At 40.7% G+C, this 11,100-nt stretch overlaps 1 protein-coding gene and 1 long non-coding RNA gene across 5 annotated transcripts in view; one reads left to right on the top strand and one right to left on the bottom strand.

Moving 5' to 3' along the window:
- Positions 1-2,638: 2,638 nt before the first annotated feature.
- Positions 2,639-10,549, bottom strand: LOC140511320 (uncharacterized). The gene is made up of 2 exons (XR_011969499.1): positions 10,456-10,549; positions 2,639-7,434 (listed from the first exon to the last, which is right to left on the bottom strand). It is a non-coding gene; the product is annotated as an uncharacterized lncRNA (long non-coding RNA).
- The window catches only part of PPARGC1A (PPARG coactivator 1 alpha), a 779,791-nt gene continuing 778,875 nt past the window's right edge, over positions 10,185-11,100 (top strand). For all 4 annotated transcript variants that reach the window (XM_072620378.1, XM_072620376.1, XM_072620375.1 and 1 more), the window contains exon 1: positions 10,185-10,738. The gene's annotated coding sequence lies outside the window, so the exon portion shown is untranslated. The remainder of the gene's footprint in view (positions 10,739-11,100) is intronic.

The following is an 11,100-nucleotide window of genomic DNA, read 5'->3' as shown; positions in this document are numbered from 1 at the left end:
TACCTCCTCCTACAGGCAGTCATTTCTTATTCTTTAGTTGTTGGTACTCTCTTTCTTTCCTCATTATTTGGTATTTACTTATCAGTTGACTTTTTGCATACCTTTAGTAGAATTAAATGTCTCAAGGACGGGAGATTGTTTTTCTTTTTCTTTTTATCTCCAATATCCACTACAGTGCTTTATATCTTGCAGGTATTTAACAGTGTTTTTTTTTTTAATTGAATAATATTCATGTTGAACAATAAGGCAGCAATGGATTCTGAATCAAGAGAATATGATTACAAATTCTAATTCTGCCACCTACTGGTTGTGTGACCTTGGATGAGTCACTTCCCTAGATTTTAATATCCTCACCTGTAAAATAAGGGAGTTGAATTAGATGATATTTGCAATCCCTTCTCACTCTAAATCTTAGGATTTTTTACAAACAAATTCCATGAATAAATTTTTAAACACAAGGCTATAATGACACCACTAAAAATGAGCATGTCCTACTACCTGCTGGTGGTCCCTGATTGAAAACAGATGTAAGAGTCATGGTGCCTGGACAGGCATGATAAGTAGCTAACCCCTCCCACACAGATTAATGTGTGATTGGTCACCGCAGCCTTCCTCCCAGGAAATTAATGAAAAAGGAGAGTGTGTTCGGAGAACAGCATTGAGTTAGGGTGTAGGTCACCTTTTTGTGTGAATAGATAGTTTATTAAATTTTTTAGCTTTTAAGAAAATAAGAAATGTTACCTTTGATAATAAAAGCTTTATTAAAAATTTCCTCTGGATCCTTTGCCAGTCAGTGGATCAACCATTAGGAAATACTGTTCTAGTGAGAGAGCATTAGATTAAGAATCAGGAAACTTGGTGTTAGTCTGTACAACTCCACTAAAAAGCTGTGTGAATTCAGGTAAATCACTTAACCTCTCTGTGCTTCAGTTTCTGCATTTATTTGCAGGATATGATAAAACTTTCCATGCCTCTACAATAGGACTGCCGTGGAGAATTAATGAGACTCAACGTGAAAGCATTTTGCAAAATTAGAAAGCAGCCTATACAAAGATACTAGACCTCTGATTTCATTAATATAAGGAACTCCTGGCCGAGGAAACTCCCTCTAGGAATGTAGGTTAGCACCATCTCTGCAACCTAAAGCCTTAGAGAGGTTTCAGGAGTGGGTGTTAACGGACTTGCCCCAGGGCACTTGGTAAGTATATGGGAGAGGCAAGGGTGTAACCCACATTTTCTAGGCTTTACCATGAACTCCCTCGCCAGTATTTGACACCATCTTTGTAATAATTACTGAAGCAGGTGCTACTGCGTATGTGTGATATGAACCAAATTAGATTTTTCCCTTTCCTTCTTCTACCAGGTTTAATCACTAAATCTTGCCATTTTTTTCTTCAAAATATTGCTCATACTAACACGCTCTTTTCCATCCTCTTTGTCCCCACCTTTACAATTGTATTACAGAACCTATACTCTACTACTAGAGAAACCTACACCCTGAAGCCCTGCTCTCCTGATCAGTGGCTCCCTCCCAGGGACTCCCATTTTAGGAAGAAACCGCACCATAATTTATCTGACTCATAACTGGAGTCAGTTCCCCACCAGTCATACCATACTTTCCATCTCCACTGTAAGTGCTGTTTTCTCCCATTAGAATTGTAAGGAGGCTTCTCTGGGCATGCTCAGATCACCTAACATGGAAGCACCCTAAAGAAACTTGGTTGAACATGCCCAGATGACCAGTTATGGAGGTCCTTTTCATTCCCCAATGGATAAGTGGGGGTGACCTTCCTATATTGACTGTGAAGCCAGAAAGACTTCATCTTGGCCTGACTGAGACAGTTTCTCTCTTTCTGGTTTATATCTTTCCTCTCTGCTTGCTGCATGCTCATGATCCAAGGTAAGGGACTCAACAGGTTTTTCTCCTTTGTAACACACAGTATCTGAGACAAAATTAGCATAGGGATTTTCTGATCTGTTCCCCTCAAATGTCACAGCTAAAGTTTGTATATATTCACATCTGGCCTTTACCTTTGTGAGGCTATCCCCTGTCATTGCAACTGTTCCCCTTACCCTGTCAGTCTCATCACTGTCTAGCTCAGGGGTTTTTCAGTGTTCCAGGTACATCTTGTCCATCCAAATGTGTTCTTCTGGGGAATATGGTTCATGTCCTATGATGTGTTCATGCCTATGGTATTTGTCTAGCCTAGGGAATAGGGCCGCAGTCTTACTCATTGATGGAGTGAAATTCCTGTATTTAATTGCGATATTCAGTGTCTCTGTAAGAATACTACCTTTGATTAGAAAGGATTCTACCTCTTTAAGCAATTCCTCATCCTCAAAAGGGTGGACAAGTCTGAAATTCCCAATTATATTTCCATGATCCAAATTCTCAGACCTGACTAGAAAAATTTCCTGAGGCAACTCACCTACTTAATATTCATATCCCTAATTATACATTCTTCCAATTCTTTCATTTTTCTGCCCAATATCCTAATGTTGATCTTAAGGTCTGGTTCAGCTCCTAATATTCAGAGGCCTCTATCATTTTGCAATTGCAAAAGCAAGATATTACTCCCTACTCCCCAAATTACCTTAGCTTTTAGCTTTTCTCGAGATTATTCCAAATATGCTCATGTAAATACACACATTTTAATGTAATTGATAAATGAAGATAAATTGATAAATGATAAATTACATTACAGCTACAATGGTCTATTGGATTAATATACTCTTGGTAAGCAATATAATGTCACAACAGAAGATTAATTCAAATCATGAAAATAGTACCCATGATTTTTTCATGTATCATGGGTTGGCAATTAATTATACATACAGTAACATTCAGATTTTAAAAGAAATGCACCATATCAGTAAATTCAGAAATTGAATAGTAGCATTTTCATGAAGCCAAGGCAATTTGAATAAGTTTGTTTCACCACCAAAAACTCCCCACCAGTTAGACAAAAAATTACATAATAAAACAATTCTAGGATTCAAGTAGGGGGTCACAAAGTTTTAGGACTGAAACAACCAAACAACAACAAGAAGGATTCAAATAGGAATAAACAAAATTATCTGTTACACTAAAGAAAATCTGCTTCCTATGAACAACATTTTTTTTAAATGCAAGCAAAATGTGCTTTCCAGAATGGGAAGACAAAATCCCCTACTGATAATTGACAACAGTAAAGAAACAAGCAAAATACACACACACACACACACACACATACACACACACATACACACACACACACCTTGAAACTTTTTAAGACAAAGTTTCCCAATCACATTGCTTGCAAGAGGCAACACCCATTCAGTTGCAAAGGACTAGGTAAGCAAAGAGGTGGCCTCAGGATTCCTCAGCTCACACAGGGACAAATCAATCTAGGGGAAACAATCTTACCTTCAGGTTGTTCACAAAACTGCTAGCATGTAAACTACAAATTGTAAATCAAGCTGTTTGTAGAAAGCAATTCCTATTTAAACTTATTTCAGCCAGAAAAGTGGAAACAAATCTAAAACCATGGACCTTAAAGATGTGAAGGCTGAAGCTTTCAGTGGCCATTCAATAAAAGCTTGAAGCAATGTGGGTTAAAGGGTTGACTTAAGTAGTCTAATCCCTTCCCCTACCAGGACACTAATGTGGTTTGGGGAACTGTGATTAGTCCCCTACCAGTGACCAATTAAGGGGATAAGTTTGTGTATTTATTATTACCTTTTGAAGTAAAAGTAAAAACTAATTTGATTGTTAGTGGCAAAACATAGCTAGAGTTCAGGAGACCACCCCTACATTTGGGGGAATAGATTCAGTGAGGAATAGAGTTATTTACAGAGAGCCTAGATACCCCCAAACCCCTTAAAGGTTATAACCCTGGGATAAGGTTGATCTCTTCTTTTCTTGTCTCTACCTACCTAAATGCAAATCATCTTTCAGTCATGTCTGACTCTTTTTGACTTCACTTGGGGTTTTCTTGGCAAAGATAATGGAGTGGTTTGTCATCTCCTTCTTCAACTCATTTTACAGGTGAGGAGCCACTTGCTCAGGGTCAAGACGTAGCTAGTGTCTGAAGCTGTATTTGAACTCAGATCTTCCTGACTCCAGGTCAGTGCTCTATCCACTGCACCACCCAAAATACTGAACTAGTTTGCCATTTCATTCTAAGCTCATTTTACAGATGAGGAAACTGAGGCAAGCAGGGTTAAATGACTTGTCTAGGGTCAATACAGCTAGGAAGTATCTGAGGTCAGATTTGAACTCAGGAAGTTAGGTCTTTCCTTACCTCGAGATTTGAACTCAGGAAGTTAGGTCTTTCCTTACCTCGGGTTAGTGCTCCATCTACTGTACTACCTGGCTGCCCTTGGTGCTAGAGATTCTCTTAGTTTCCTTTTGTGATGCTGGAGTATAATGCTATAAAGGCTATTTTCATGGTCATTCAAGTGAGCAAATTTCAGCAGTATCAATAAGTGCTTAATAAATGAACTATTTATCTATCAACCTCAGACTCTTCTAGTGTTTAACAGTACCTGGCTCATAGGAGGTGCTTATGGATTGATTGATTCCAATCTTTTCAACATACTATTTCCCAACTGATCTTTTTAAAACACCTTTGTTATAGACACCCCCAACTTCAAATGACTCCCTATTTCCTGTTGAAACAAATCAATACTTTTGTTCAACTATCTAGCCTCATTCAAATTCTCTAGTCGTATCTTCAGCTACTCCCCAACATACATCCTCTGTCCCAGTCAAGTCTGGTTGTCTCTTAGATGTAGGCATATCCACGCCTGAATTGATTTCTTCTTTTCTTGCCTCCATCTACCTAAATGCAAATCATCCTTCAATTTCAGCTCAAATTCTACCTTTTCCATGTTTTCCTAACAACAGTATATGTTTTGAGTGGTCAGAGGCCTCAGAGTTTGCATAGTCCAATCTCTTCATTTTATAGATGAGGAATATGAGACCCTCAGAAGTAAAATGATTTGTCAAATATCACACCACTACTCAAATATTGTGAGGCTAGGATTTAAACCATGGAATTTACTCCAATCCAGTGTGCTTTCCACTGGGCCATGATGCTTCTAGCAAGGTAGAATGCTGCCACAGCAAAGTCCTAGAAGGTTATCTAATTCAATCTCCCATCAGTGCAAAGAATCCCATGAACAATATCCCTGACTGGTATTCAACTACTTTCTGCTTGAATACTTCCAGAGCCCAACATTTCACAACTCACTAACAAAACAACACATTCCATTATTGAGGCTGTGTGGTATGAGGGAATGAGTTTGGCATAAGGAAATACGGATTAAAATTCTAGTTTAGATAATTACTATGTGTGATGCAGGGACAACTATTTAACCTTCTGGGCTAAGTTTCCTCATCTAAATTAGAGATAATAATAACCGCATCACTGGGTCATGAGGAAATAATTTTGTAAACTTTAATGTGTTACATAAATGTGCTACAGATAAATTATGGGCAAATCAAATTGTTATCTGACTTCTTGTAATTTCCATTCAGTGGTCCTAATTCTGGCTTCTGGAGAAATACAGAACAAGCTTGCTACGTCTCCCAGGTAAGAACCCTTGCAATTGCAGATACATGCCTCCTCTTCACCCCCTTTCCTTCTTTAGGCTAAACATCTTCAGCTTCTTTAGACATTCATCATGTGACATAGTTTCTAATCCCCCCTACTCTTCTGGTTGTTTTCCTTTGGACATGTTTTTTTCCAGTCTGTCAATCTCTTTCTTAAAATGTGAAACCACTAAGTGAATTTAGGACTCTAAATATTATCTTACCAGTGAAGAATATCTTAAGACCATTCCTAGTTTTTACAAGTTTTATAACTGAAGCAAAGGACTGGTAAGATGCAGGAATGAGTTCAAATCTCTCCCTACCTTAATTTTCCCATCTGCAAAATGGGGCAGCTAGGTGGCACAGTGGATAGCATTCTCATCCTAAAAGTAGGAAGACTCATTTTCATGAGTTCAAATCTGTCCTTAGACACTTACTAGCTTTGTGACCCTGGACCACTCATTAAACCCTGTTTGCCTAGTTTCTTCATCTATGAAATGAGCTGGAAAAAGAAATGCTCCAATAGCTTGGGGTCAAGCAGAATTGGACATGACTGAGCAACGCAAAAGGCAGATATTAACATCACCTCACAGGGTTGCTGCCAGGATTAGTGAGATAAATGTAAATCACTTTGCAAATCTTAAAGCATTATAAGTATTAGCTAATATTATTTCTTCAGTCATTAATCTTGCTAGAGCATATTTTGACTGTGCTGCACAATTTTTCACTGAAATATACATTGTCTTGTACATTAGAATTCCTTCTACCAACTACAGTCTGAGAAGTCTTTACTTGAATACTTCTGTCCACAGGAAGCTCAGTGTTTGACAAAACAGTTCATTTCATTAACGAGAGCAAGAAATATTGGAAAGAGCACTGTACTGGAAAGAGTCAGGTCCTTCTTCTGCTGCACCTACTTGTGTGACATCAGACAGATCTCTAAACTTCAATTTCCTCACTTGCAAAATGGGGCTATGGAATGTTTGCTGTGCTCATGTCTTGTTGTGAGGAAAGTGTTTTCTAAGATGCAAAGTACTGAAGTTATATCACAAAGGAGTTATCTTAATTATCAAAATCTGTTTTCTTTGGGTCTGTCAATTCCTTAGGACTAGGAAGCCTCTTGGTTTCCTTTCCTGTGGTTTGAATACAATGCTATAACGGATGGATGTTTTTATGATTGTGCAAGAGAGCAGATCTCAGCAGTATCAAGGAGCAGATAGGCTGGGCCCAATCATCTTCTGCTTGGCATTAAATTTGTTTCTGATGGGTATTAAATTGCTTCTGATGGACAGGCCTAGCCAAAGAAGTAATTGTTAAACACAACTGCAACAACTGGACCATTTTGTCCATGGTGGAGCAGCCATTCACTAAATGGTACTCTGGTGGCTTGACAGGGTTAATGTACCTCATTTATAAACAAGGAAAATGAACTATCATTATCTGGCTTATTAAGCGGTTTAAAATATATGGAACTTACAGCAGGACATTTCTTAGGGAAGTATTTTTGAATAAGGATGAATTTTCTTACTAATCCAAATAAACAATTTAAAATTACACATTTTCATCCTTAAAAATCATCCTGTGTCCATTGACACACCCTAACCAGTTCAAAAGAAGCTTGGCCAGCCTCAGAAAAGGTAACTAAAAGCTGACTTTTCTTTTTTTTGAGAGTTTTGAAAACAAAATACCCAGTTCTCCCCTCCGCCATTTAAAAAAAAATTGAACACCACATAGCCAGGGGTTGGGGAAGTGTCTGGAGATGATCTTTTCTCAATGAGCGCTCTCTGCTTCCTGGTGTCTCATGGGAGTTACTCCATCTGTGCTGGGCCCCAGAAGGAGGTGGCTTGTTTTTGTGCAACCTGAAAAAGACAAACAAACCTCCATATTATTGTTCCTACAATTACTGAATAGTGACAGGTTAGCAAACTTTCCTGGGTTGAGGGTAGAGAATCCTTGGGCCCTGGGGGCTGACCTAGGAGTAGACAGAGAGGTATTGACAGAAGTCTAGGAGTAGTGCTCTCCACTCCCACCCTCTCCTTCTGAGGGTGAGCAAAATGTTGGTTTGAGGCCAGACTTCTTTATAGATACTCACTGAATGTGCTTTGGTTGATGAACTGAAATTCATTAAACTTAGAAAGAACTTTCTCTTCCAATGTTTATGATGTGAGATCCCAGAAATCATTGAGTCTTACTGTCATAGGGTGATTGAATTCTCTGATTCCTTTCAGAAGAACTGATCTAAGCACAGCCCTGTATACCTATGGCTTATGAGGCCACCCTTCCCTGTGAAAGGGGGCCTGTGGCTGTGACCAAACACAATTAGATCTAGTTACATCTTTATAGGCCAATAGCTCAGGAAAACCTTTTGAGTTGAAGATTAAAATGAACCTATTGACAAAGTGAAAAAAGATTATATGTTGTAGTAGATAGTTAACCACTGGCTGTGTGACCTTGGACAAGCCATTTAAGATCTCAGTGTCCCAGGCAACTCTCTAAGATCTGTTGGTGGAAGGAACTTTTACACTTGGAAGATCCCCACAGGGATGAAACTGAAAATCTGAGCAGAAAAGGACAAATGTAAACAGTTAAGAAATTTAGAGGTGCCCCATTTGAAGGAAAAAATAAATCAGGGTGCATCTAAATTGAAATAAAGTACAGAACTTAATGAAGTCAAATTGCGCATTAGGTCTAAAAGTATTTTGAGACACCTTTCCTTCCCTCTTCCCCCCTTTATGAGTCCCAGGAGATAGATAGGGGTGAGGAGTGTTTGTAGAAGATCCTTACATTCTCTTAGTCTGATAATATGGGGGAAGAAGGAAAGGAAGAAAGAAAGAAAGAAAGAATGGAAAATGAGCTTAGGGTAGGTGGATGTGGATGTGAACTGAATGTAATTTTTGGGAACATGTTAATTTTGAAAACTATTTTATTGTCAAAGCTTCTCAAAGACTGTTCAGCTTTAGGGTGAAAGCATTAAATTGTGCCTCCCCATGTTATTCTAATGTCAGATCTGGACTTCAATTTCAGGAAATTCTGTTCTCTTAATTGAAATCTACCCTAACCACTCCCATTAGGGACCAGCAGTTCAAAACACTTTCCTTCACAATCATACAAGAGAGTGACAACCTATTTTCTTAAAGATCAGTGGACATATTTTTGAAAAACATGTATTGACAATCTTAGAAAAAGAAAGACATTTAGCCAGATCTCTGCTGTCTTGTCTTCTGCATTTCTATTACTGCTGATGCTATCAGAAAGAAAATAGTGTCCTTCTTCCTTAAGGTACTTTGTAATCTTGTTTTATTTCCCATCTGAAATCACAACACTATATTTGTGACATCACTGGAGTTGCTGTGGAAATGTTTATGTCACAGAGGATTATGACCTCAAGTGGGGAATTTACAAGAGGAACAGTTGAACTCTTGGGAAAACAAATATGTTTGCATAAAAATGTGCAGTATATGGAAAAATCAGGAAAAAAATATATGTTCTATTTTGTTCTATTTATCTTCAAGATACCTCTCCAACTTTCCTCCTGGAGGTACAATTATTTGTAAGAGCTTTTTGATAGGAACATAATTGTTTCTCTATTTATTTATTTATTGGGAGCACCTTTACGAAAAGTGAAAGGCCAAGAAGTAAGGAAGTTGTCACTGCAGATACTACTTTCAGCTACCCACTTATTAGGAGAGGCAGAAATGGTCCTAGAATTCTGCCTCTGGAAAATGATCATATTATTCCTATCTTTTAAAAAAAATTCTTAGAGGGGGCTCGATTTAACAAATCTTTTTGCGTAATACTGACTGGATTTTAGTGGAGAAGCTTAAAACATTTTTAAAAATTATTTTCATGTTATTTTTGCAGTTAAATCAACAGAATGCCAAACTAGAGATGGAAAAGACCCATTAAAGCCATCTAGCCTTTCTCCCTGCTGGGGCAGCATTGTTCCCTAAATCTACTTTCCAATTCTCTGCCTAGCCTAGTTTGATGTAGCATAGACTTAGCCTAACTACAGCATACAGGGGAAAAGGAAGTGGGGTTTAATTTGGGATGGGAGGTATTGGGGCAAGGAGGGGGCGTCGGCTGCTGCATAAGTGTATTGGGAAGTGGGGGGGGGGGGGGAAGATAGAAAACCCGACGTATTAACTGTGTAAAATCACGTCCCCGAGGGAGGGAGGCTCTGCCTTGTCCATGAAAAGCGAACAACACAAGGCATCGCCAGAATTAAAAGTCTTTAATGAGAGTCGAATGAAACTCGGGTTTGGAGGGAGAGGGAAGGGGGAAAGAGACCTGGATCCCAGGGGCAGCAGGAAAAGCACCTGTGCGTCCTACCCCTCCCCCGACTCTTTCCCTTCTCCGTCCCCCCCCCCCCCCCAGGTTCGCCCCCGCCCCCCAAAGCCGGTGCAGCAGCGGGTCCAGCACGCGCCCCACTAGTTTCCTGGCGCAGCCTGCCAGCCTTGGCCCGGAGGGAGGGCGCGAGGAGGTGCTGGTGGGGGGGGGGGGGGTGGCGGTAGGGGGGAGATGTAAAGGTCGTGCGGCTGTGGGTGATTTAGTAGCAGGGTCTGTAGTACAGGCTGTCCCCAGCAGCGGAGTCAGCGCGCCCCACGTGACGGCTCCGTCTTCAGGCTTTGGCTCTTCGGTGAGCTCCACAAACAGACGCACATACACACACGCACACACACATACACACACACTCTCTCTCTGCTCTCCATCCAGTCTCTCATTTCTCTCCCTTCCTTATCTCTTCCCCTCCTCTCTCTCCCTCTGAATATACACACACGCACGCACACACACACAGACAGACGACAGACAGACAGACAGACAGACAGACACACACACACACACACACACACACACACACACACACACATACCCACCCGTACCGGCAGCAGCGGCGGCGGCAGCAGAAGTCAGGGCAAACCCCTAGGTTCAGTCTTTAGTAACGGTTGCAGCATCAGTAAAAATCCCAGGAAGGGAGAAGAGTTGAGAGGTTCCTTTTGCATTTCTTTTCTTTTCCTTTTTGGAGAGATTCTTTTTTGTTGTGTTGTTTTTTTTCCTCCCCATTTTGTTTGCATCCAGAGGATGGCAGGCTGCGGGCTATCGGAAGATGCCTTCTCCTCTTTCTTTTACAACTACAGTTCCTCCTGGGAAACCTCCTACAACCAGGTAAGAGCCCCGTGGCTGGAAGCTGTTTCTTATCTCTCTCCCACACCTCCCCCCCCCCCACCCCGATCCCCTCCTCTCCTCCCTGTCGCGAACCCACTTAGCACTCCACGGGGATGCAAAAGGCTGGAGAGGGAAGTGGGGGGTGGCGGCGGTGAAGTGGGTTGCTCAGTCGGTGTATGTGTTTCTGCACAACGGAACGTCGTGGAAAGGGGGAAAGGAACGATAGCTTTCCAATCGCGATGGGTCTTTCTCGCCCCTCCCTCCCCCGCCCTCCCCAATCTTCTATCAATTTCACAACCCCTTCCCCCTCCCATCAGTAGCCCCCCCTCCCCAGCGAGATCCAGAGGATGGAGCTGGTGCGT

The sequence above is a fragment of the Notamacropus eugenii genome, chromosome 6 (genome assembly GCF_028372415.1).
Source record: "Notamacropus eugenii isolate mMacEug1 chromosome 6, mMacEug1.pri_v2, whole genome shotgun sequence".
NCBI classification, from domain to species: Eukaryota; Metazoa; Chordata; class Mammalia; order Diprotodontia; family Macropodidae; genus Notamacropus; species Notamacropus eugenii.
This window is presented reverse-complemented; position numbering and strand designations above follow the sequence as displayed.